Genomic DNA, 25984 nt, shown 5'->3' with positions numbered 1-25984 from the left:
AGGCCAATAGTGCCAAGAAAAATCTTCAAAAAAAAAAAAAAAAGCAGCAAAGAACGTTAGGATAAAAGTATTATAGTATTGTAGAATGTCTGCTTATTGCAACAATAAATTATCCCAAACCTTTTGTCAAAAAGCATGAGGTTTTTTTTTAATTGGCGTTTTTCCCTTAAGCAAGTTTATTTTCATAATTTTAATTTGCCCAATTTTATGTTTTATGAATATAACAGCTACGGACTGAACGGCTTGGTTCACTTCGTCTGCTGCCGTTACTAAAACTACAGGCAGACTACAATTATGGAACAGCACAAAAAAAATCATCATCATCGTTCAAGCCTTCGGTTCACTGATTGGCCGGGTTGAAATTCTACCGGAGAGAATCCACTTCAATGGAAGAAATCCCAGACGGAGATGAGAATCAAGTGGAAATGTGTAGGAAGGCGACGGCTGGGCTACTTCTATCAAAACCACAGTTAGAAAATACAGAACAGTGAAAACCGTTCTCATGCAGGAGGTCAGAGAAGCTCAGGCCAGAGGTCACAGTTCAACAAGAGGATAGAGCCTGGGAAAAAGATGAAAACACAAAGGCAAAAAAATAAAAATCACCTGTGTTTTGCATCTGAACAAGTTAAACTCTGAATGATTACGTTTGTCCATTCATACATGGAGAGGTTTAAAATACTGACATCAGAACAAACAAACAAAAAAACTCCTTCTGTATCTGATCTGATTGCCTTTGAGATAAATTTGTATGATCTGAAACATTTGTTGCTGTAATGGAGAAAATGCTTTTTGTACTTTTTTTATCCAGTGCCGTACATGTCAGATCCAGACCTGGTGACATCATGGTCGATGTCCCCCCCACTCACCCCTCACCCCCTCCCAGGTCTGTCCATCCGTGGACGGTCCGTCCCAGCCCAGACTTCCACGGTCACCGGCTCTGTCCTCGTGGTAAAAAAACGCCGGCTTATCACCCACTTTCCATTCAGCCTCTTCCAGCTTATGTAACATCGACCCGGGAAAGAGGCGCTACACACTTTTTGGACGAGGAATGCATCGGCGTTTGAGGCCGAAGACATGAGGAAAAAAAGTGTGACGACACGAGTGGAATGAGTTTCCGCGTGACTTTGACCTCACCAAACATATAGGAGTGGAAAAAGTGTTCTCAGCTGATTAGTGCAACACACAAGATCAACTTGTTCCCCGGTCTCCCTCACACTCCTCCTGAGAACACACACACACACACACACACATCATTCTCACACTGTGTCTTACACAAAACCGTGTTGTATTGTGAGGGTTGTTGCTAGGAGACAAATTCCAAACCTCTTGAAACAGAGGGACTTGCTCCTCATTTCCAAGCCGGCGTGTCGGCGGAGAAAAGAGAGCGAAGCAGAGGGGAGCAGAGGGACGGGGTGAAGGGAAAGGGGGCTCACAGAGAGCAGGGAGAGGAGCTCTCCCACGCACAAAACCTTTCACTCTCAGCAGGAACAAGTCCACAGCTTCATCGGTCTCCTGTGCCGACGTCCGCTCTGAGTCTGAAGAAGCAGCAGAGGGGCTGAGTGTACTCAGACGCAGCATCAAAGTACTGAAAGAAGAGAAAAGAAAAAAAACAAACAAAAGAGGTCTTTGGTGCTGCTCCTCACAGCCGTTTCTGTCGCCTGATTCTCATCTCCCATCAGTTCTCCATCAGGGATTTCTCCCATTGAACTCGATTTCGCCGGTTGAATTTGAAGTTGGTTGAGTTTATTCTGGCCGACTGGCGAACAGAAAGAAGTTGTGAATGATTTCTGCTCTGTTTTAGGTAATGGAGGCCGAGGAAGTGAACGAGGCAACTCTTCCAAATATCGAGCAGAAGAATGATTTAGAGGAAACACCGCAATTGTGAACTTTAGTTTTGTCAACATTAAAGGAATATCGGCAAAGTTTTGCGCACATTTGTAATGGAAACAAATGTTAAGAACGTCCAGGAGTAAGACGACCAATAATCAGAGTGGGATGCTGGAAACTCTCCTAGTGCTTCCAATAAGCACACTGCACCTGAAAAAAATGAACATGTTAACTAAATAAAAAGTAATTGATAATCGTTCTTCAGAATAAACCCTGGTGACCCTCCTCCATCAGACAGTAATTCTCCCAGTGTTAGGTGCTTACAGAGCCATGACCGGGGTAAATAAATGCCTCGTCATTCTTCATCAGTCATGCTTCCACATTCGCTCAGCACGAGCAGAGCTGAGAGACACTTTCAACCTCCTGTCATGTCATGTGCTTTTCTTCCCCATCAGGCCGTCTCTTCTGCCGCTGCATGTCTCTTTGTCTAAGTGTGGAACTGTCACAGTGCCTTAACTCAACGCCCCACAGTGTGTTTCCCTGCACCTGCCCCTCCGGTCCACGATGTCGTGACGGCCTGAGGTCATCCGTCTGCCTGACATCATATGGAAGAAGAATCCTTCATTGGAGAATTTGAAATACTATATCCTAAAGTTCGGGGTTGATGTAAAAAGCCGGTAAAAGGCTTTTTACATCAGCAGGTGACTCCTACCTAGGGGTCACCTGCTGTGGCTCTGTGTCTGCCCGTGTGTCACCTGCAGGGTGGAAGTCGGAAAAAAAGAAGCCCTATTTTTAGGCTGGTATCAGCGGACCAAGGCTGCCGCAGCCATCAACACTCATGACTGATTTCTTCCATTCCGGTTAAAGTTGCAGTGCTTGTAGAGTAAACTCCTGTTACACAATGATAATTATAGCAGAGCCTTCTCGTTCCACCACGTTGGACTTCAATGTGCCACCGCGGGTCTTAGCAGGTGCGGATGATTTGGGGTTGAAATAGAGCTCGTGAAAACGACTAAGGAACAGCTGCTTAATTAGTCTGAAATCAGCACATCCACATGTTTATATCCAACTCCAGTAAACCTCATTCCACTTAGACGTGTGGTGATCACCTGAAGAAAGGCTGATGTGGAGCATGCAAAAGCCGCGTTTCCATTACAAATGTGTACAGAACTTTGTATGTTAATATCCTGCTAATGTCGTAAAAACACGATTTGTAATGGCTGTGTTTCTATTAAATACGAAACACAATTAAAATCTCACATGAATAAGTTTGTTCATGTGATAAGTCACTAAAAAAAAACATGCAGCACCATGACCCTCCTACCACTTCCTGTCACTTCCTGTCATTGTCTCCGTGGTTTGCGCCAGTGGCAACATTCAGTTGTTGATGGAAGTTGCCACTTTTTTGTGTGCTGTGAAAAAACTACTTCCATTGAGTTTTTGTTTTTCCCCCAAAATTGGCACGCTTCCATTAAGCAAATTTATTTTCGAAATGTGAAATTGTGCAGTTGGTCATTCGTTACCATTTTCTTGCCAACCTAAACATTGCTACGTGGGTAGAGAAAATGGATGAAGGTAGAAATTTCAGCGATAACTCCAACAGAAAAATGGATCGTCATGTTTTGTGGTGGCGAAGGGCTAAAGTGGTAACAGGACGCATTTGAGAAGAGTTCATATTTTAATAAACTAAAATCTTAATAGTCATCTCCGAGGGAAGACGATCAAAACCAGCCTGTTGTTCTATGCTCCGCTTTGAACAGAGGGTCTGGACTTTCAGCTATTGAGAAATAATTGCTCCTGGAAGCATGGATGTTGAAATTTAAAATTTTACCCAATTGCTAAGTTGACCTTGACATGTGTAATGTCCCAATTTGATGCTATGACGCTTACTGGAAAAGCTTACTGTGCTTCTCAAAGACATTAGTGCCAAACCAAACAAGGTGACTGTTAATGTTAATTCAATATTTGGAAACGTGGCCGACATGGACTGGACCAACGGCTTCGTTCACTTCCTCCACTGCCATCGCTAAAACTAGCTAGTAAGCTAGGCTACTGTTCTAAAGCGGTGCAAAAAAATCTACATCATTGTTCATAACTTCTTCTGTTCACTGATTTACTGAAGAAATTCAACAGGAGGAATCCAAGTAAATGAGAGAATTTGCATCGAGTGGACTAGTGCAGGAAGGCAACAGCCAGGCTAAGGGAACAGAGCAACCAGGACAAAGATAAACTGACAGCTAGACAACAATCAAACATAAAGTTAAATACCAGAGGGACAAACTGAAAACAGTCAACAAGAACACAAACAGGTGTAGATCATGATAAAAATGTCCTGAGTGCTGTGTCTCACAGGAGTAAGTCCATCGTTTTGCACACTGATTTCCTCTCCTGTGGACAGAGAGTAACATCACCAGATCCCCGTCCAGTAGATCTCCTTTGGGATGTGGTGGAACCGGAGGTTCTGAATGAGGAACTGTGTGGTCCTCTTACATCAACAGGGACCAACATCTTGTCTGACATCTGCCATGAAAACTGAAAGCACTCCATGAAGGTAGAGCGGGAGTCTAACCTGGCACTAGTGAGCTGTTTGATGCGTCTGGTGAGTGGACGTGTCCACAGTAATCCGGCTCGGGTCGGACAGCAGATGGGTCTCGCACACAGTCCTTCCTGTGCCTGAGTCACCGGGTCTGGTATGTGATAATGAAGCAGTGAGCATGCTGCTATTTGCTTGACTCACCACTACTTTGAATTTCTGGCGGTCCAACAAACGTGAGCACTGGCAGAGTATCTGAGGCCAACATTGCACTCCAGTAATTACCTCTCCCTCTGGTTTTAATCGTGGTATTGTGTTACAGGTGATCTTTTAGTCATCGGTTCTGACAGCTTTTTTTTTTCTCCTCTCATGATTCAGCGTGTGTCATAAAGGATCAAAGGCGTTGACGCTCGGCGCAGCAGCGCTCCACAGTGTGTACGGACGGCGTTTATTTATTTAGACGCAGATGTGGACGGCCACGTTTACGTCCATGGTAGCCCTTGACTTTTCCAGCTCCATCATGGAATAATTACACTTTAGTTTATTTAATGTTAACTTAGGGCTCTACAATAATATACAAATGATATCCTTCCCCCTACACACACTAGGAACTCAGTAGGAACCAAAGACAATTTTTAGTATCTGTGTAATTTATGAATGATAAAAACTAAAGCTCCTTTATACGACTGAAAAGTCTTGAAACGGCCAAAGGAACCTTTTTTTTTTTTTTTTTTAAAGAACCTTAAGACGCTTTTAAAAGGTGAAAGCAGCTTAAACCCTTTTTAATGTTTATAATGTGTTGCCAAGGTAACGGTCTGTTTCCTGTGGTTCCAGCTTTGAGAGCAAATCTCCAGATACGAACAGCAGCGCTGGAAAAAAGCAGTTTGTCCTCAGAAGCCAGCTGGTGGGATCTCAGAAGTAGAAATATTACAGAAATACAAACCGTTATCTAATAACTGAGATTCATTTGATTTATCAAGGATTTTTTACAGTTGATATAAACCCTGTTAAAGATTACAGTGATGGTAGGGAGGTCTTCTACCTGTAAGGGCTCTGAGCACCAAAGATAAAATGTTAAAATAATAAGCAGCATAAAATAAATAAATAAAAGCTGCAATAAATTGTAAAACGTTCAAAAAGCTGCTCAGCAATTATAAGAAGGGTTTGAGTGCTGTCAGGTATGTCACATTTTTAAGACAATAGCAAGAAATTGTTGCCTTTATGAGCGGTGAACACATTTAAAATCAATTATAAGAAAGAAACACCAGGCGTGAATGTGGACCAGTGAAGTTCGGCAGACTATTGTAATGCTTGTCATCGCTTGTTTCAGCCGCTCCTCCCACACTGATGGGTTGCAGTTGATCTGTCATTTTCCCAGATGTTCGCTATGCAGAAACTCTCAACTTTTTTGATTGAAATTAGGGGTAAATTTTGCTATTTTGCTGTTTTCTTTGTAATTTTCACACAGTTTCTGTAAAGGAAATGCACCTCTTCCCATTTACATGAAACATTTCTCTACATTTCACTGACAGTCTGCTGTATGTGAGTCGACTGGCCCACATAAGGGACAAAGACAACGTAGAGATTAAGGTTCAGTGTAAAGATCTGCAAACATTTCTCCTAATAATGTATCAAACATATTTAGCTTTTAAGGAGAATAAGCTAGTTAGTGATGATGATAATAAAATGGTATAATCCTGTAAAAAGATAAAAGTTGGGTGAAATATTGAGGAAGAATGGAGCGAATGAACAAACAATAGAAATTATCTTTATGTTTAATGGCTTTTCATATGATGGCGTATGAGGCCCATATGAAAGAAAAAAGTTATAAAATGAGGAGAATACAGTAATAAAAGTACAGGAATGAAGTCGTAGTTTCACGAGAACAAAGTCGGATGAGAATAAAGTTGAAATACTAGAACAAAGTTTAAATGATATGAGAATAAAGTAATATTACCAGAATAAAGTCGTAACATTATGACTTCTTATTATCCTCTCATAATTTTATTCTTTATTTTCTTAGCGTGACCCTGACACTCCGCCGTATTTTCCATATAGTTGTTTGAACAAACCGTACTAAAGCCACACAGTTTACATCTTTAGTGTTCTTTACTTCTGATAATCTGAGATATTTAACGGCGATCCGCCATCTGTTATCGGACCTTAAGAAGCCCGTTTAGGTCCACAGACGGTTGGTTCTGTTTATTGGTGGAGATAAAATTGGAACTCTGAAAAAAAAACCAAAAAAACCCCCCGACAAACTATTGTTGGAGCGTCTGAAACGCCGGGTGCTGATGGGACATTTCAGTTTTATCTCGTGAAAGCAGAAACTGACACTGTGTGTATGTTCAACCCCTGTGACCTGAGTGAATGACACCATATAAATCCCACCAGGCCGCGCTTTTTTTTTTCTTTCCCTCTGCTAGTGAAGGCTTGCCTGATGGGGAAAGTCCTACTTGTAGAGGTCATTATGTGACACTCCAATGAGTTATTACAGCCGTGACGCAAACAAGACAGGGACTGTGTGTGTGTGGGTGTGTGTGTGTGTGTGTGTGTTTGTGTTTTTCACTCATGGGTGAGGCAACGGAGATGACATCACTGATGCCACCTTCAAATGACTGCACCTTCACCTCGTGCCCTGCCCTCCTTGGGAGTGTTTTCGTGTGCGATTAGAGGAAGACAGATGGGCCCCATCTGCCTTTCATTTGGCCGTTTTTCACTGTTTCCTGCCACCATCACTCTTTCTCCGAGCGCTGTGCTGTTTTTTTTTGTTTTGCGTTCTGACTGTGCACGCACGTCATAAACGGCTTATCAAAGCAACAATAAACCGCCCACGCAGGCCCTCCCATTACAGCCCATTAGCAGCCATTTGCATTGTTGGGATTCTCGCCGAGCGATGGATCGGCGTGCGCTATTGTCGCAAAAACACGGTCGGCGAAGATGAACCCGAGGGGCTCGCGTACCGGGGACGCGGACAGGACCTGAATTTGCGATCAAAACGAGCCTCGATAAATGCACATCCATTATAATTCCACCGATTCTTGTTCCTGTAAAGCCGTATTTATGAGGCCATCTGCAGCAACCCGTGCGTTTGTTTCATCAAGCTGCAGCAGATAGAAAGGATTCACTTGTGCTTTTTTTACTTTATAATAGGCAGGGTGCTTTCAATACGCCATTGAAACTACGCCAAGTCCTTTGCTTACTCAGAAAGCTTTTCATGCAAGCCTTTTTACACACGAGTAAACACATGAAAGCAGCACCGCTCACGTCATGTGTCATTTGTTCAGGGTGTTTTGTTTTTTAACCAAGCATTGCCATTCAAAGCCTCAGACATGAAGGATTGCTTCACCTTTTCCATCTTGATTCAATACACGCAAATCTGTGTGCACACCGTCAGACTGAAGGGTTCCTGTTTACACGCTGTTTATTCACATCAACTATTGCGCTTTCAGAATGATCGACTTTTCAGAGCTCTATGTGTTTTATTCTCACATTTGAGCTCAGAAATGATCAAGTAAATATACAGTTATAGTACATAATAAATGTAGTTAATAGTAATGTAACGATGTAACATCATGGTTAGAGGAATCCGTCCTGTAGCCATAAAGATACGCTGTTCTACTGGCGAAGATGTTTAAAATCACTTAAAATATAAGCAGCTGATATTGCAGTGACATAGTCTCACAGTTAAGATCTTTGAAAGATCCACTTTTAATTGTATATTTATTCAGTGACAAAAAAAAAATACAACATAGACACTGAAGCCAACAGTGGACGTTTCCTTCATATACTTTTTCCCCTGATGGTTTTCTGAAGATAAGTTAATCTTCAGAAAACTGACATGACTGGTATCTGTGTTAAAGCTTATTCCATATTTAAATGCATGCAGTTTTTCCTCAAGACTAATTTATCTCGAGAAAACTTTTGGGAAAAAGAATATGCAAAAATACCCACGAAATTACATGGATATCTTGACAGAGAAAAAAAAATCGTAAAATTAACTTGTTACCTCAAGAAAAAAAATCAAGAGAGAAACTCAAATCAATGAAACAATCAGGACATTAACTCGTTATCTTGAGAAAAAAAACAGAAAAATGTATATGCGGAAAACAGAAAATTAACTAACCTCAAGAAAACAATCGTGACATTAACTTATCTCGAGAAAAAAAAAATGGTGCATTAACTCTTGCGAAAACTATTGGGAAAGGATCTCATCATCTCAAGAACTCCAACGGTGTGCATAAAATGTCCGCTCTCAGCTTCCATACATAAAAACAACAATTCCTTACAAAATGTTGTCTGTTGCATGACTGGGGAACAAAATGCATTTATTCAACAGAGCAATAAAAACACACCCCATGTAGTTTAAAATGGAAATCGAATTGGAAACAATGTAGTGTGCATGTCAGGCCTGTAGGGGGCAGTCAAACTTTGATGGCACAGCCCAGATGTGCAGCAGGTGTTTATATATGTTCCCTAAACATACATCGCATGAAAATGCCTAATGCTAGCATTTTCAATTTACAGTTAAATTTTAAAGCATTTCTCAATTTTTAATGTTTTTGGCCAAAGTTACTTAAAGCCACAGTGGAGGGTCGTCTATGGCAACCAACACATCTCCCACAGCTGTGTTGGCTTCATTGCCTATTGGTGGTGCTGCTCATTGGAACCACTTGGTATAAATCTATGTCCTGATGGAACATCAGCCATTATTGGCCATTATTTATTATCCTTACAGACTTTGAGCAAGGGGGCACCTTGATCGCACACTTCTACACTGTTGGCATAATTTGGGGCGAATATCTGACCACTCCTTAATCTCAATATTAACATTGAAACTGATTGTCTTCCTGCCCTGGTTTAGGTTTTTGGAAGGCTAAATCCAAAGCACTTCCAGTAGTGGTGAAACAGCAAAATAGGCCAACTCAACCTTTTCTCCACTATAGATTTAGCTTATCGATGTGGGCAGCTGAAACTCTGAGTCGAGTGCTGCTTTTGGGAGGGTTTTCTCTTGGTACTCTAGATGTTACACCAATACAAAACTATAAACCAATTCATGGTAAGTCTAACCTTGTTGGTCCCTGAACATCTTAATAAATGTAATTTTCATCTTTCATAACTTAAATTTGAATTATGGGGTGCTGGTGACTCATTGACACTTTGACCTCATGTACAATTGTTTGAACTGATGATTTTGAAGGTGTTTAAAAACGTTTGCAAAGGATTTATCTGTTCTTCTGAGGTCTTCAAAAACTTCCTTGTTGTTCCGACTGTTGGCCGATCCGGTGAGCCATGTCAACAGAAATTTTTATGGTGGCAAAGACAAAATTACAAGCTGCATTGGAAATGGATCACTTGTGAGTAGCTGACGATGTTGGTGTTTTTAAGTTAAGTTACACTCGTGACCAGGAGCGGATCACATCAAGATCATAAATCAAAGGTCAGACTGTGGCAGAATGTGTTGATAAAACTTCTTATTAATGAACTCAGAATAGAAACGAATCTCCGAGTTTGACGAATACTTCTTCAAGTTAAACGATATTGAAGATCTTTTGTCATTAATGGAATTTGTCAGTATGCAGATAAAATCTTTTTCCATTTGATTGATAAAATATTTATGCACACAGCTTGGACCTTGTGGAGGTTTTATTTATGTGGCCTTCTAGAACAGGATTGTCCAAAGTGTGGTCTGGGAGCCATTTGTGGCCCTTGAAAGGATTTTGTTTGGCCCCAGACAACAAATCAAGAATGGTTAAAAACAACAAAAAAAATCCAGAAAACAATCCATGACTCCCCAAAACTGTGGAAATTGCTTTTCTTTTAATAGCAACAGTCTGAAGCCTATTTTTATTTTTTTTAGATCTTTAACAATAAACAAATTTAATATCATGAAATGGTTTATTGTCGAGCAGGTAAAACTATAACTATTTGCCTTTTTACTTTCATTAATTTTATGGTTTAATTTTGGACACGCTTCAGTCCAGAGGCTCAGATAAAATGATTTTTTATCTGTTTATATTTAGGTTTAATATGCAATGAGATCATTTTTCATTTGAAACACTTTTTCAAACTTGTGTGAAAAAAAAAATAAAATCCACAACATCCGATTGTTTTGAACAAACCAGGAGAGTTTTCTAATTACACCATCGTTGCTACTTCCATTAAAAACCCCAGAGTCAATCGTGCATCTGATTGGTTGGATGTTAAATCTGATGAATGGCTTTTATATGCTTCCTCATTCCCAGGTCGCCGGCACACAGAGGACAATCCTGCATCTCCTCCCATGTCTTGTGCTCCTCAGCTTCAGTGTTCTTCGTGTGGGTAAGAACACACATCAGACTCAAACACACACCATTTCAGTGCAACCAGTGGATGTGGAGGGAGGTTTTGTGCTGTATATGATTTGTTAGTGTGTGACCTTCAGAGCTGTAAATGCAGGTAGGGATGCAGAGTGTCTTCTGGAGGCATTATGTGAAGCTTTGCTCTCCAGGTGTGTGTGTGTGCGTGTGTGTGTGTTGGCTGTGGAGAAGACAGTGCTGTCCCGCTAATAAGGAGCCAGTCTGACAGCAGTCTTGATGACACTCTGACAGACAACAAGCCAGCTTTGTGCTGACTTACTGGAATATTTCTGGCTTCTCTTGCTCAGGGCCAACTCCAGGGACACACAGAGGCAACGGTGAATCCGTTTAGATTCTGCACATTCGGAGATTTCTCTCCTGCTCCTCAAATGAATAGTCGCACAAAGAACACCACGAGTCATTCTGCGAGTTTAATTTGAAATATTTTCTCTTTATTGGAATCGTCAGGGTCAGACATATTTCAGTGATAGGATGCAGTGCAATGAAAACATCTTCTGTTTATGCTGCTTATTTTTTAATGCACTTAAGTATTTCAGGTAAGAAAAACAGATTTGATTATCAGACCAAAACAACCCGAGTAAAAACAAAGTGCAGTTTTCAGATGATGATTTCGTCCGTTAAGGGAAAACCGTTATGGAAAATAATTACCCCATAATACTTATCATAACTGGCAATCAGTATTTTAAATTGAGGTGTTGGGTTAAAGAACAAACAGCATGAGACTTTGACTAGTCCAATCCAAACCCTTCGTTTTCTCTGGTTTTATTTTTTAGCCATTTACGGCTGAACGTCCTGATGGGCTTCCTGTGACCATCACATGTCTGACTGCAGGCATTGTGTGGTTTTTCTGAAATGCCATGATAGATCGCTGTAAGCTAGGCGAAGGACACGCATTGAAAAAGATGTGACTCTTGTCTCATCAGGCCACAGAATATTTGAGAAGCATTTGTCTTCCAGTTAGTCAAAGTTTGTTGTTGCTGGAACCCTTAACCACTCAGCTCAGTTTGTCGAGGTCTAGACAGATTTTTCTTTCCGGGTTTGTGGAACTGCCGCCTTCGACGGCTCCTTCAGACTAGCAGCAGCAGCAGTTAGCAAACACCTGGTGGAGCTGCACATCTACTAAGCTTATTACAAGTTACTTCTCAGTGCAACACTTTTAAAAATGTTGTTGAAGGGTTAATATAGGAGCCATGTTGTGATGACTTTCTGAAGGTGGAGGATCAGAACGAGTAGGGGCTTCTTAAAGAGACAGAGGCCCAATTTTAAAGTGTTCAACTGCGAAGTCAAATTTCTTTTAAGTCATATTTGATATATGCAGCATTTTTATAACAACTAAAGGTAACATAGTTGCTTTGCCATTATGTGCCTGGAAAACGCATAACACTGCCACTTTAACATTTGTTGGACAATCTGAAACACTTAAATGTCACAAAACAACAAAAGCAGAATAAATCTTAACAGGGCCAAATACTTTTTGGCAGCACAGAAGATAGATTCTTACCTTATGGAGCAAAGGTGACCTTCATGTCACAGAAGCTTATATTGCTAGCCAGAAACCCAGCAGACAATGTAGCTGTAGAATTGAACCACACAGGAATCTACATTGTATGCCAGGTTCAGGACAAAGCAAATATCTCCCTAGTGTGGCTTCTTGGGCATCCGTCAACACCATTTTTATGAAATGTGCCCATTTGTAGCTTAATCAAAGTAGACGGAATTCAATCAGAAGTCAGAAACTTAGAGATGCCAAATGACATTGACAAAACAGGAAGAAGAACAAATGTGATGATGGGCCCTGGTGGAGTTGTGACACCGACAGCATCCCGTCACTGAACGGGCCCCCCAAAATCACAGCCGGTGGTGGAGTGGGAACGCGCCACGGGCCGACAGAGGAAGAACTTTGGACCGGGAAGCGGGCGGAGCCGTCAGAGACCCAGTAGCCAGATGTAGCTGCTGATTGCTACACAGGATCTACACTGCCTACTGAGCAGCTGACAGTCACCAGAGAGCCGAGAAGCAGCAGACGGGAGTCGGCACACTTCTGCGGACGCCATCTGAGGACAGAGCGAACACTTCCGTTATTAACTCCCACCCAAAAAAACAAAAAAAACAAAAAAGAAAAACTATCAAAATATTCTGGGCAACAAAGATGAGAGTCATTGATGAACAGGCGGGGGTGGGAGAAGGGGACAAGCAGATCAAGCAGAAAGAAGAAGAGCAGCCTGAGGGAGGGGAAGGATATGGGAGATTATCTGCTGACGAACATCTCCAAGCTTGGCATTATCAGTGGCAGATTCCTGTCATTCTTTCCCATTAGCCCTGAGGCACGGCAGGCGGAGGCCGCACCGTGTCGGCTCCAGCCCCGGCCCTGACACGTAACGGGAACACCAACTCCGTCCCTATAACACTGACCCTCTGCACACGACGTCACGCCACGGCTTGCTCATATGGACTTAAAGCTTTATCATGACGCTTTGTGGTAAAATTGTGTTAACAATAAAAGTGACCGTAAGAACCGTATAGCTGCTCTTGAAAAACATACCTATTTGTAAAACGCTTCTGAAGGACACCAGTCATGTATGTAGAAAATGTACTGGTTATAATAACAAAGGGGTTTTCAAACATCATTAATCGTAATTTATTGTGACAACGACAAATCAAAATCTTATCAAGACATGAAATTTATCCCGATAAACGATAAACGATACGATAAACCCACTCTTCAGAACTTCGCCGGCTAGGATGCTATGTGGTCTGCTGCACAAACAGATAATGATGCAAACCAAACTTGTCATTTTGTTGCATAACTTTTAATGAGGAAAGAAGTCATGATGGACGGGCAGCTGCTGTCAATCCAATGGACTAGCAGCCCTTGGCATATTTGTGGACTTGCAGTCGACGCTTTTTACCAGGTAAGAAGATTAACGTTCATGTACTTCATAAGTAAGACTAGCAAGATACAATCAAATATTGCACTATGGAGAATGTAGGAGTCGAATCATTAGTAATCACATAGAAAATGCCCCAGCATTATGCAGCCTAGCATGTTCTGGTGTAAAAGGAAACGCAGTTTATGACATAGTGATATGGGTCAGTTTCTAAGCCAGCTATTTCCAACTGTTGTGAGCCACTTCCACAAAAGATTAGCTAAACAAGTACAAGCCATGGCTATACTGGCAGAAACCACTTGGGTAGACGGCGTCCGTCATGGCGCCTCAACGTGTTTAAGTGACGTTGCTGCAAAGAGTCAATCGGTGTCGCAAAGGGAGCGGAGACTGAGGAGGCATCCTGGCCGTCTCAGCCTCTCTGCATACCTGAAGCCCCATGACCCCACCAATCAAACAATCCTCCACCAGCTGATGGTCACTTGACTCCAATTTCTTTTAATTAACAGAACTGTGCTGCCTTCCCTTCGCCTTCCCCCCACGGCCCACAGTCCAGCCTCTCCCGTCACCATTCACGCCGCGTCTCTCCGCGTTTCTACGCCGGCAGCAGAGATGTCTCACGCTCAGGTTTGAGGTTGCATCATTTGTCTTTCCCCAGCAGTTGACATATCTGTGATAAAATGCAAGTTCTCCCACTGAGGCTTTGTACCGAGGGATTTGAAGAGGTGTAAAAGGATGTGGCCTGGGGCTCTGTTCTTTGCTGGAGGGAACGCAGTTTTTCTTTAGAAAAAAAAAAAGATGGTGGGAAGGGAAGTGTGGGGGAAGAAAGTGGTGAAGTAAAAAAAAAAAAAAAAAAAAAAAAGGTTACCTTTCTTGGAAACTGCTGTGGGTCACATGGATGTTCGGTTATATTTTCGGAAAAGTCGTTGCAGAAGTGGCCTCCCTGTAAAACAGAAAAGAAAGACTTTAGACTCCACTCAGACATGAGGTTACAGTACATACACTGTAAAAGAACAAACCCATAAAGACAGCTGCATTCAGGTTTGAAGTAGCAGCTCCAAACCAGTGAGCATGTGTAAGTTCCCAGGACTGCAGATAAGGTCATATAGTCTTATCTACGTCTTTTTTCCACTCTTTGGTGATGCTGCAGCCGCCACAAAGCAGAGAGGTCCACAGTGCAAACCAGAGGTGGACCACCAGAACATCCAGGAGGCAAAAAGGTCCACACTGCTGAGGCCATCAACACTCCACAGAAATTTAGCAGTATTCCGGGCTAAACTAATTGTCTTTGTTTTTTATTGTAAAGCTTTTACAAATCATAAAGTGTTTAATAGATCAGTTTAGAACAGACCAGTCAAAATATGTAACATTATACATCTCAAAAGGCGTTTATGCAGGTTTTACATATTGTGGTATTCTATATTTTGAAGTTGACGTATTTAAATGTTGTCCAGTGTGAATGGTACAAGTTCTAGGCGCTGTTGTGTCAATGTTTGAGACTCTTATTTTGAAGCCAAAACGGAAGTAGCTCCTGGGTTAACCCTGCTGTACATGACTGATGAAATGTTTTTATCACACTTGCTGACAAGACTATTACTAAAGCACTGAAGGAGATTCTTCATAAAACTAAAAAAATTACAGAAAACCGGCGTCAGCAGCGTCTTCTTCATCAGACTGCTGTACAACAGGAGCGTTTCCAGAACAACTACAGGAAGTCCGGCCTGCCCACTGGCATCAACTTCTCTGACAACGCTTTGAAGGAAATGCGTATTTTTGAATCCGATTGAGAGGCATTCACTGCTTTTAAATCCAACTTCAGGCAGCATGTCTGGTACTTATGAAAAAAAGAAATCGACTTCACCCAAATACTTTGTAAGCATTTTGAAATGAACGCAGTTCGTCTTAGCTGTTAGCTGCTAAAGCTCCTGATATGAAGCCGTTGCTGTTAGCCATGCATGAAACCAGCAATAGAAGGACTGGTGTGACTGAGATGAGGACGGTCACAAGATTCCTTCAAAGGTTTGCAATTTGTGCCCTTTTATTTTTACTTTCCTCAAAAATATTGCAAACATATTGCCTTATCGTCTTGTATCGTCTAAAATCCTAAGTTCTATCTCTAGCGTACGCCAATCAGATTTTTTATTTTTTATTTTTTTACCCTCTACTGAAGCATTTTATTTGCAGGACAAAGCTTGAGCTGGAGACATAACAGGAAAACTGGAAGCACAAAGTAACCAGGGTTTCCAACTGCAGCAACCAAAGACCAATCAGACGAGGATCCGGACCGCAGCGTTGCAACACGACCGCGCTGGTCATCGACACCGCAAAGGGAAACTGCAACCCCCAGCCTCCCACGCCCCAACCCCCCCCTCAGGATACCAGCAACAGTCAAGCAGCTCGAACTTCAGAAAAAAACAAAGTTGCACCGGTTGAGGAAGGGTGTGTGTGTGTGTGTGGGTGGGAAGGGTGGTGGGGGTTACGGGGGTTGCTAGCGTGGGTGAGGAGGGGCGAGGCCAGGCGTGTCATTCCATTCCTACTTGAGCTGGGCACTGCTATTCCTAGAGTGTGGTTACATGGCAGTTGATGTGGGTTTCCTCTTAGTTGCCTCGAAGATGACTGGGCCTGACCACATCCACATTGACACACACACACCAGCAACACATTCACAAAGTGACAACTGTGTGCGCACATGCAGCACACACACACCACACAAACTTTCAAGGAGAGGACAAAGAGGAACTGAATCATTGCCATGCTTTAGCATGAATGTAAGGGACGGGGGGAAGCGAGGTGACCATTCTTAAAAGTTTGTGTCTGTGTGTGTATGTGCACTGTAAGTTCACTTCTGCTGCAAACCGTTTGTGTACATGTGCTGCTTGTTGCTCAAGTGTGTGTGTGTATGTGCGTGTGTGTGTGTGTGTGTGTGTGAGCTGGGTGTGGATGCATTCCCTGTCTCTCCACGTCCTGAGCGCGCTCAGCCTGCTCCGCGCTCCATCTTTAAGGTTTCCTTCGGCTGCAACTCGGCGCTCGTTATCTATCAAAAACCTACATTGCCGGAGCACGTTTGTGAATAAAGAAAAAGGATCCAAAAATAGGTCTGGAGGATGACTGGAGTTCTTCCTCTTCCTCTTCCCTTTCTGCACTCACTGAAAGACAACTTTGTTACTTTCAGCGGCAGCGGTTAGCGTCTTCTTGCAATTTTCTTTTAAAAAAAAAAAGAGAGACAACTTTAAGACCAAAGTGTGTCCACTTTTTGAAGCAGAACTGGTATTAAAGTGAATAATCAAAATTGTCCTAGACCAAAATGTTTTGGTGGTTTTTTTCCCATAGAGATGCTTCTTCTAGGTGATAAGATGCAGTGAGCCCCGGGTGCTTCCTGCCAATAAAGCAGTAACCAGTCAATCGGGTGCACAGACCCCAGCAGACCCCAGACTGAGAGTCTCAGTTGGACGTGATTGTGAGTAAAAACTCTCAACCCAAACGGAGAGAGAAAACCAACAGCTTTTTATCAATGCTGATCCGTTTCCGCCAGAAAGGCCGGTGGAAGTCCCTTATCGCCCCATCAGGCTTTACATGTCAGGCGCTCTTAAATGGCTCCCCTGGGTTGCTGCTTGATGGCTTTCACTCAATTATCGTACTGACTTCAGGGTTAAAGCGTAGCGAGCGAAAGGCCTTCTCCAGAGAGAGCTCCAGCTCCAGAGGAGGAGAGCGATGTCTGCGGGCTCTTCCAGGAGGCTGGACTGATGGGAAAGAGCTGGCGAAAAGAGCGAGGAAAGCGAACTCCCTCCTCGAGCTGCTTTACGAGGGCCTGGCAGAAGTGCTGAGGAAAGAAAAGAGGTGCAGCAAGAGGACGGAGGGGTGTCAGTTTGAGAAGGGATAGAGAGATGAAAAGTGTCCTTTTGTCCAACGTTGGGGGAAAAGAGGCACTTTGCCTCTGTTGGGTCACAGGGTTTACGGAGAACTAGGACTGCACCCTGGCACACGTGGCTATAAATCTGCTTCATTAGTCCCAACAAGCAGCAATGTGGAGTCTAGAGTTTTATAATGTGAGCTCTGGCTGGGAGAGCAACAACCTGACCGCTAATATCTCAGATCTTAACGCCAACAGTTAAGAAACGGGACAATGGCAGCAGGGAGAGTTTCTTAGGTAACTTCCCAAGAGTTTGACACTTGATTGAATGAACCTGCTAATCTGCTTCAGCATCAGACTGATCTTGTGCAATAGTCCCAATTCCTTTCTGACGTCTTCCTACACCAGCCACTTTGAATAATCAGCCAAGCTGAGTCATTGTGTGAACTGATTACCTTCGGAAAACAAAAGGAACACCTTAAAAACGTAGCTCTGCAGGCCTTGCCCATTGATCCTGGTTTTCCATGACGTGCATCCGTCTCCACTACCTTTTCCTCTCACACACACACACACAACTACGCGCATTCGTGTTGGTTTATACACACACGCACACACACGCAGAAAAAAGACTGCCACTTATTGGAATTCAGTGTGGGGCCCAGGTAGGGGAAGCTCTGCCCATATATGAGCAAAGGAGGAAGAAGGCCAGGTGTGTGTGGTTTGAACACCGTTGGAACGACTGTTCTAGAGAACACACACACCCGGGCGCACACGCGCACACACACAGGAAAAAGCCCATTCACAGAAAGTACAGAGAAGACACATGCATACCGAGGCTGGAGCCAGCTCCTCCTGTTGTGCACGTTCAGCATTCAGTCCTGTGACGTGAAAGTCATGCCACTAAGCCTTAACTCTACGATCTAGCGGAGAATGACAGACTTGTTGCTATATAAACAAAGAGAGTCATGTGAAAAGGAAAGTGGGGAAAGAGGGAATGAGTCAAGTCATAGTGAAGACTTCTTAACCTAGTTTTTGTTACATAACTCCACCAGCATTGGAGGAACTATGCTATGTCGCAATGTCTCACTGCCATAGACACCAGCCGGAGGTTTAGGCTGGATAGGGGTGACTTGCGGTCTAACTTCCCTCAGCCTTTCCCACCTTCAGGAAACGTGTGCGTCTGCCACCCTCCGCTGTGGAGTAAGACGGCCGGTCATGACGGGAAGCCCTGAAGCAAAGTCCTATTCTGCCAGTCTGACCACGAACACTCAACGTCTGCTCCCTTTCACCCACAGCACTTTTCTGCACCTCAGAAAACGTAATGTTACTTTTCTAAAAATAAAAAAGTACCCCAACCCAAGATCACAGAGGTACAACTGCTCAACTTTGGTTTGTCAGAGCAAACGCTGTCCATGAAACCAATATCACTACTTATATCAAGACAAAGTAAAATCCTCTAACGTACAGCTGATACATGTTAATATATGTAAATTTTTGACAATAATTAACTTCCCATGTGATAAACCTTATGATCCTGCCTTTCAGTCCAACCTGATTTTTACTGCTGCCTGCTAAAAACCAAGGCTAATTGCTGGCGTTTTATTTGTTTTCCACTACCTAATTACTTTATTCAGGTGAGTCAGGTTTAGGTTCACATCCAGAACACGTTAATTTCTTTCTGAATAGGTCAACCAGCACACCGCTTATCTATTTCAGAGGCAAGTAGATGGCTATAGTTAGACTAACCAACTATGGTCTTACAGCATCATCTTACTGTATTCAATACTCATCAGTTAAACTTAAACCCCTCACACTGTTTGGCATAATCTGGTTGGAGCTCTACATGTTGGTGCCATGCCTGGAATAACCTTTATATATTTGGGTAGCAGCTAAAGCTTCTGCTTTTGACTGAACAACATTAGTGTTGCAGTGTCTGCATACATAAACATGGCTACTTCAACAGACCCATCTCTGTTAGCAAGCATTTTCCACCGTACTTTTGCTTTTTGAAACACAGAGTAATGCAGCAGAAACCTTCCCCCACTTGTTGCTGAAAGGAGGTTGCATCAGAAATCTGCCATTTACAAGAGAGACAAATTCATCGGTTTGGGGAACTCTCAGATCGTGCGGACACTGACTCCTGGAGCCGAAATTAAGACACTGCTATCCAACATTCTTACAAAATAAAAGCTGTAGTTTTAAAACTACAGTTGGGAAGCTCTGACCAGCATGTCTGTTTGGCACCAATAAACTACACGACCCTGTCCTACTGATTCCACTTAAAGTTAAGAACGCCGAAAAGGTACAATGATGCAATAATCGCCTAAAATGAACAGACTGAGCTTTAGCAACATGCCATTTTGGTTTTGCAGTGTATGGCAGTGAATAAGATCATATTATTAATATTATGATGTACTCAGGTGTCATATTCATATTTGTTTTAATTTTTTGTGCAACACCTTGAAAACTGGTAGTTTTTTTTTACTCAAGGTTGCGTTCCTATGATAATCTGCTAGATGCTCATGGATAATTTAAACATGCTAGCAGATTATCTAAAATAATTTCCAATCTGTAATGGCAAATTAAAAAACACTCCAGGGTTATGCTGGTTGTTGCTCTTGTCTAGTCTTAAATAGAGTGGGATAAAACATCAAATAGCATTAACTGACCTCATATAAGAAGTGTCCCAAAGTGCAAACACAAAAAGCTGCTATGCAAGGCTAAACACGGCTACTTCAATAGACCCATCTCTGTTAGCAAGCATTCTGCATGCTAACAGAAAGCTTGACCACTTGGATGGCCTTTCCCAATCCGTTTTGACTGATTTTAGTCACCAGGATGTGAAAGTAATGAGAAAAATGTGGATTGCCTAATTATTACAATACTCAATGATAATATAACAATGCCATGTGTTCGAGAGAGTCTCATCATTCTTCATAGACCGCCATTTTGAACTATGCAAGATCATGATTAAAGTCCACTGAAGCCTTTTCACAAGATGAACTAAGAACTTACTTGCATGGTATTGCAGTTACACATAGTTTTACTGACTTTAGTTCACATAAGATTACATAAACCCTTCAGCTTCGGAGTAGCTACCAAGGGCTAGCTTTGTTCAACTATCGACAGTCTGAGCCAAGAACTGGTTATAAAGTCAATACAGAGTGGCAATGTTTATAGTTTTGCTTATTTAGAATTAATTTTGTTTCCTAGGTTTGATTGTCAAAGCAGTCTTATTACCTTTAAAAGGCCACCTTGTGAGTAGCAAGCTATGGCTAGCTAAGACTAGCTTCATTCGTTTATTGAAAGTCTGAGCAAAAAACGGGTTAAAAAGTCAATTCATTTATCACTTATCATTTTGCTTATTTGGTACAAATTGTGTTTCTTAAATTTTATTTTCAAAAAGATCTTTAACTTAGAAGGTCACTTCTAAATAGCTAGCTTGAGCTAGCTTTGTTCACAGTTGACAGTCTGAGCAGAAACTGGCTACAAAGTCAGTACAGAATAGCAATATTCATTGTTTTGCTAATTTGCTAGAAATAGAAACCCTAACTTGTGACAATCAAGTTTAGAAAATACTAAACTTCTAAAGTCTTATTTACTTTAGAAGGTCTCTTTTCCTTAATGTTGGATCATGGCAGTATCTCGCTGTGTCTTCAGTTGTTGGGAAAATAAATATTACTGACATGGGTAGGTGATAACTATGACATGGAACCTGCTCAAGAAGACAAAAGACACACATCCATCTGCTCTCACATACAGTAATGACTTCACCTATGACAGGTCAACCATGTCACACACCATGTACAGTAGATGTCCAACTTTTAAATTGTTGTCTGCACATTTTCAAATAAGAACAATGAACAATTGTCACAGAAACACCCATGCATTGTTTCAGAGTGCAGAGCAACTTTACCTGGTGTGTAACAGAAGCAAAGTTTACCTAAATTACTTCCTGCCAAGAAAACCAGGTCAGGGTTCACTGTGTAGGCAGTTTGACAAGACAAAGGGGCAGATTCCACGCTAATCTTCAGAGGAATGTAATCTCCTCCATCAAGATACCAGTGATGCATCTCGCCGCCAATCTGCCCCCAATGACAATCGCACCGGAACCTTTCCCAGATAAGCTCTCGTGGATCCTTGCACTCGGGCGTGACAATTCCTTATCACCACTCCCCACACTCTTTCTCCGCCTCTTTCCCTCTACCGCACCTCTCGGAACAATAAACTACAGAGTTGTGTGTTCTGGAGGACTGCCCCCCCCCACCCCCCTCCGGTGACCCTGGGGAGATTAGGGGCAAAACAAGACTGCGGACATGTCTTGTCGGAGCACGAGGAGTGGCTGTGAAAAAGGCGCAGGGTGTGCATGCATGTGTGGCCGTAGGCTGGGCTGTTGGCAGCGGCTCACGTGGTTTTTGGAGGGCCTGGTTGATTTATGACCACAGACACGCACACACACACACACACACACACACATGAAAAAACACACACTGATACATCAAAAGTCTTAGTCAGAAAGAGTGGGAGATAATCTGAAGGACAACAGCTGGGAAGACGCATGAGAGACCAACACACAAGAACCACTGCTCGACTTGTGACTCAGCCCATCTCAGGAAAACATGTCATTCGGAACCACTGGCTCTGATTCACACAACTCCTTAAAGACACATTCCCACACTACTACCCAAAGACAGAGGGGTTTTTTAGAGTCAGAGAGACAGCGGAGACTCGTCTAAACCCTGAATCCTGGCTCACCGGTTGTAACGTCAGGCTCAACCAATCACATCAGCCGCCCGCAGTGTCCATTCATAAAGAAGTTAAACAGCAGCGTCCACACTGTGACATAGTATCCCCACCCACCTGCGTGCTCAGTTCATTCATGCTGTCTGCTGCTGCTGAGCAGACGGACTGGACAGTGCTATCTGTGTCAAAGGAAAAGGGGGGTGGGGGAGAACCGAAAGGCAGTCAGAGGAAGTAGAGCCTCAGCATGAAGAAAATAACTTATTAACAGCTAATCACTTAGCATCAGGCACTGATAAATGAGACTACTGCATACCAAACGCCGCTTCCTTCGGACTCCGAGGAAGAGGCAGAAGAATGAACCATGTAGCTATGATTCACGCTTCCCTAATGCGATCGCAATGTGGCCCAAATGACCGGTTTGGACTTCAGGACCAAGCTCAAACTGATCTCACACACACAGGCGTTTTAAAAAACGAAAACTGGTCACACACAATTCAAAAGCTCATTCAGGCATTTCCTCTACTTCACCCAACACTGTCTGCCACAGCCTCCTGTTCTTTCTCTCAGCCTATGAAGGGTCTGGGAACCGTTTCTCAAACCTTAACATCCAACATATGATACCCATCAGCAGCAGCAGCAGCAGCTCTTTTTTTTCTGGAAGTCTTTTGCTTTTTTTTTTTTCTCCTTTTTTCACTTACCGTCTGGGTGGGAGTTTCCTCCTGGTGCTGACTTTGGAATGAGGGAACCCCCCTCAAATGCCCCCCAGCTCCTCATCCTCCCTCCAATCTCGGTGTCTCTGGGTGTTCTTCGCTCTTCCTGAAGGGATCCTTGCGTCTTTAACCCTGCTTGCCTCCAGCACACACAGAGACGAAGGAGAGCGAGCGAGAGAGAGACCCACTATTGGGTAACAACTTCTCACCCACGTCACTGTCTGTAACTGTGACGGCAAGTTGCACGAAACTTCACTCGTAACTCCCTGAAAGATTTCATCCACTTTCTTTTTTTCCTGTCATTTCCTCCTCCCGCTTGCATTCTTCTGAGTGTAATCAGTAACAGACTTAAAGTGACAGCGGCAGTCCGCTGCATAACCGGCTCTCACTTTCTATCTCCCTCCCTCTCTCTCTCTCTCCGTCTTGCGCACACACTTTTTCTCACAGTTTGCGAGGCTCCCTCTGGGCTAAAGGTGCTTTCCCAGAGCTCTGGAGACACCACAGCCGTTAAACTCCCTACAAGCCCCGGCCAGAGTTGCACTATCACATGTTTCACAGTGCTCTCCCTTTCTCTTCCTCTCACCCTCCCTCCCATAAACCCTCCCACCCCTGCAACCAAATGAAAAGTACTGTCTGACTGACTGACACCGTCCAGCTCTCACACACACAAGTCCGACAGCGCTCTCTCTTATAGCTGCACCGTTGGGGGGAGGAGGGCTGAGCCTAACGCGGAGGGCAGTCTCTCCTTACAGAGCACTTGGTTGAGGTTAGGAAGAGGACAGGACCATTCAGAAAAAACGACAGTAAGAGGAAGGAGGAGGGGGGCAGAGGGAGGTGGAGTAAATGTGCATGGGTGTGCATGCCTTGTGTCTTAAAAGAAAAAAAGGAAACTCCTCCTGCTAGAAGTCTGGGGCATCTTTACAAGGAGTTGACCAATCTTTAGAAGAAGGAGGCAGAAGGGTCTATATGACTTCCAGACTCAGCAACATAAACAAACGCTCTTATGTGCATCACGTCTGGTTCCTTCGTCGATTACATAGACCACAAAGAGAATGTACCCAGGTTGTCAAGAATGGACTGCCTCATAAGCAAGTGAGAAACCTCATTGAAACCACAGGTTTTTTCAAAGAAAGTACCTAAGAATTCAAGCAGTTCCTCTTGACTCTTTGCAGTGACCTTAACTTACCCCTCCGCCCCCACAGTCCTCAGTTCACCCACGACCGCAATCCAGGTTCTTACCTACATCCTGCCTTTTCGCCCCGATTCTATTCCCCCATGCCATGTTCGCCAGCCACACCCGCGGGTGGCGGTCCCACCCTGCCCCGCCGTTTTACACCCTCCTCCCTGCTGGCGCGGGACGCAAAACTAGGGCAGGGCAGCAGCGTTCAATGGCAGGCTTGAACTTAAGGAATCGCATAACTGATTTGTTACTCACAAGAGGCCATGTGACTCACCAAAGGACACGCTGCGCCCCTGTTACGCTCCCATTACACACACTGTGGTGGGCAAACACAAAGTTACACACCAGCGTTTTAGTGGAGAGAGATTCCGGCCTTTGTCAGGCTCCGTTCGGATCTATTTAAAAAACTTCTGTGAGTCATGTAGCAAGTGGAATTGAGCAATATTTGACCTATATACACATGTTGCTATTCTGCATTGTCACTCCTGAGGGCAATCATTAGGGTCAAAGGTTCTCTAAAAATAATCCGACCGAACACCAAATGCTTTCTTAAGTCTTCAATCAAGAGTCTATCCCAGAGACTCCTAACGTTAGGAAACACAGTGATCTTATTAACCCAGAATGAGGCAACAAGCCAAACTGAGAAGTTCACAATTTTGTTATTCAGTGTACAAAAAAAAAAAGATTGAGATGAAACTCTATGTAGACGACATTTGTCTACTATTATGACCTCTAAACTGATCTTAACTACAGTGGTTTGTTGATGCTGTTTTTCCTTTTTTACATCAATGATGACAATAAAATAAGTCTAGCTTATCAAACAAATTAAATTACAAACTTTATAAATACCTAAAGTTTAACATTCTGAACACTTGAGTACAAATTATTTAACTGAGTTTTTTTATCTGTGTATTTGCCAAACCATTGAACAAATGTTGATTTTGACACACGAAAGAGGAAATTTAATTAATCTGTTTTAAAATTTAAGTCAAATATGGGTGGGATTGTTCTACATGAAATGCCGTTTGTAAGCTTTGATATCTTAATTTTCCTTACAGATATTAAAAGCACAGAGTGCTGACACCTGGGAGACCTTTTCACATCTTAACCAGAACTAGCAGGTCCAGTTGAACATCCTGACTTAAGACGAGCGATTCCCTTTTCTGATTTTTCAATCAGTGACTCCAAACCCAAAACGATTAACGAGTCAGATTAAAAGTTTATCAAAGAGAAGGAACATCATTTATGAATAAATCAAGGAGTTCATGTTTCACAAAGTCCGACATTTATCTTTAAGATTTTGGAAAAAAAGATGTGCAGTTTGGAAATTCTTTGTCCGCATTGGTTTTTCCCCCCTGATGTATCCAGACCTTGATAATGCTAAGACCCAATTTGAGCTTTTCAACACTGTAACGACCGTAGACTGTGGTCCTAGGCGGCGTTCGCCGTCAGATGTATCGACAGATGGATGTGGATTCGTTCTGTCTGGAGAGAGAGTGAGCTGGTCTGAGTGATTCACAGAAAATGAATGGTTATAAAGTCAAGCACTAAGCATTCTTGATGAATCAGAGCCTAAGTGACTCCAGACATGCTGACGGACAGCAACACTTCAGTGCTGAAATTATAACTCAGCTAGCAGAAACCGGTTGAGCTTCAGTCACATTTCTAAAAAAAATAAAAAGTCTCCAGATAACTACAGACCCTTTAAAACTTGTGGCGGTTAATCTGCGACACATGAATTTAAGATTTCTTGTGCTGAATTCCTCTGAACCGAAACAATCACGTTATATTTCTGCAGGGACTGGATCAGCCTTTCCTTTCTAACTACGACGCTTTCTACACCGGTAAGCTTTTAGCAGCTAGCATGAAAACTATTTAAAAAGCTGCAAATAGGAGT

The 25984-nt window shown here is 42.9% G+C and overlaps 2 long non-coding RNA genes across 4 annotated transcripts; one reads left to right on the top strand and one right to left on the bottom strand.

The window, feature by feature from the left end:
* The first annotated feature begins 10377 nt into the window (after nt 1–10377).
* Nucleotides 10378–16909, top strand: LOC107838564 (uncharacterized). Of its 2 annotated transcripts, XR_001664649.1 has the most exons (4): nt 10378–10681; nt 13543–13631; nt 14114–14231; nt 15789–16909. It is a non-coding gene; the product is annotated as an uncharacterized LOC107838564 (long non-coding RNA). The 2 variants fall into 2 exon arrangements; XR_001664648.1 differs by lacking the exon at nt 15789–16909 and having other exon boundaries at nt 14114–14383.
* On the bottom strand, nt 11123–24648 carry LOC107838565 (uncharacterized). 2 transcript variants are annotated; one of them, XR_001664651.1, is made up of 3 exons: nt 22896–24648; nt 14473–14547; nt 11123–12773 (listed from the first exon to the last, which is right to left on the bottom strand). It is a non-coding gene; the product is annotated as an uncharacterized LOC107838565 (long non-coding RNA). The 2 variants fall into 2 exon arrangements; XR_001664650.1 differs by lacking the exon at nt 22896–24648 and having other exon boundaries at nt 14473–15790.
* Between the last annotated feature and the right edge of the window lie 1336 nt (nt 24649–25984).

Source organism: Poecilia formosa, unplaced genomic scaffold, assembly GCF_000485575.1.
Source record: "Poecilia formosa unplaced genomic scaffold, Poecilia_formosa-5.1.2 Scaffold280, whole genome shotgun sequence".
NCBI lineage: Eukaryota > Metazoa > Chordata > Actinopteri > Cyprinodontiformes > Poeciliidae > Poecilia > Poecilia formosa.
Note: the sequence above shows the minus strand (reverse complement) of the source record. Positions and strands in the feature narration are given on the sequence as shown.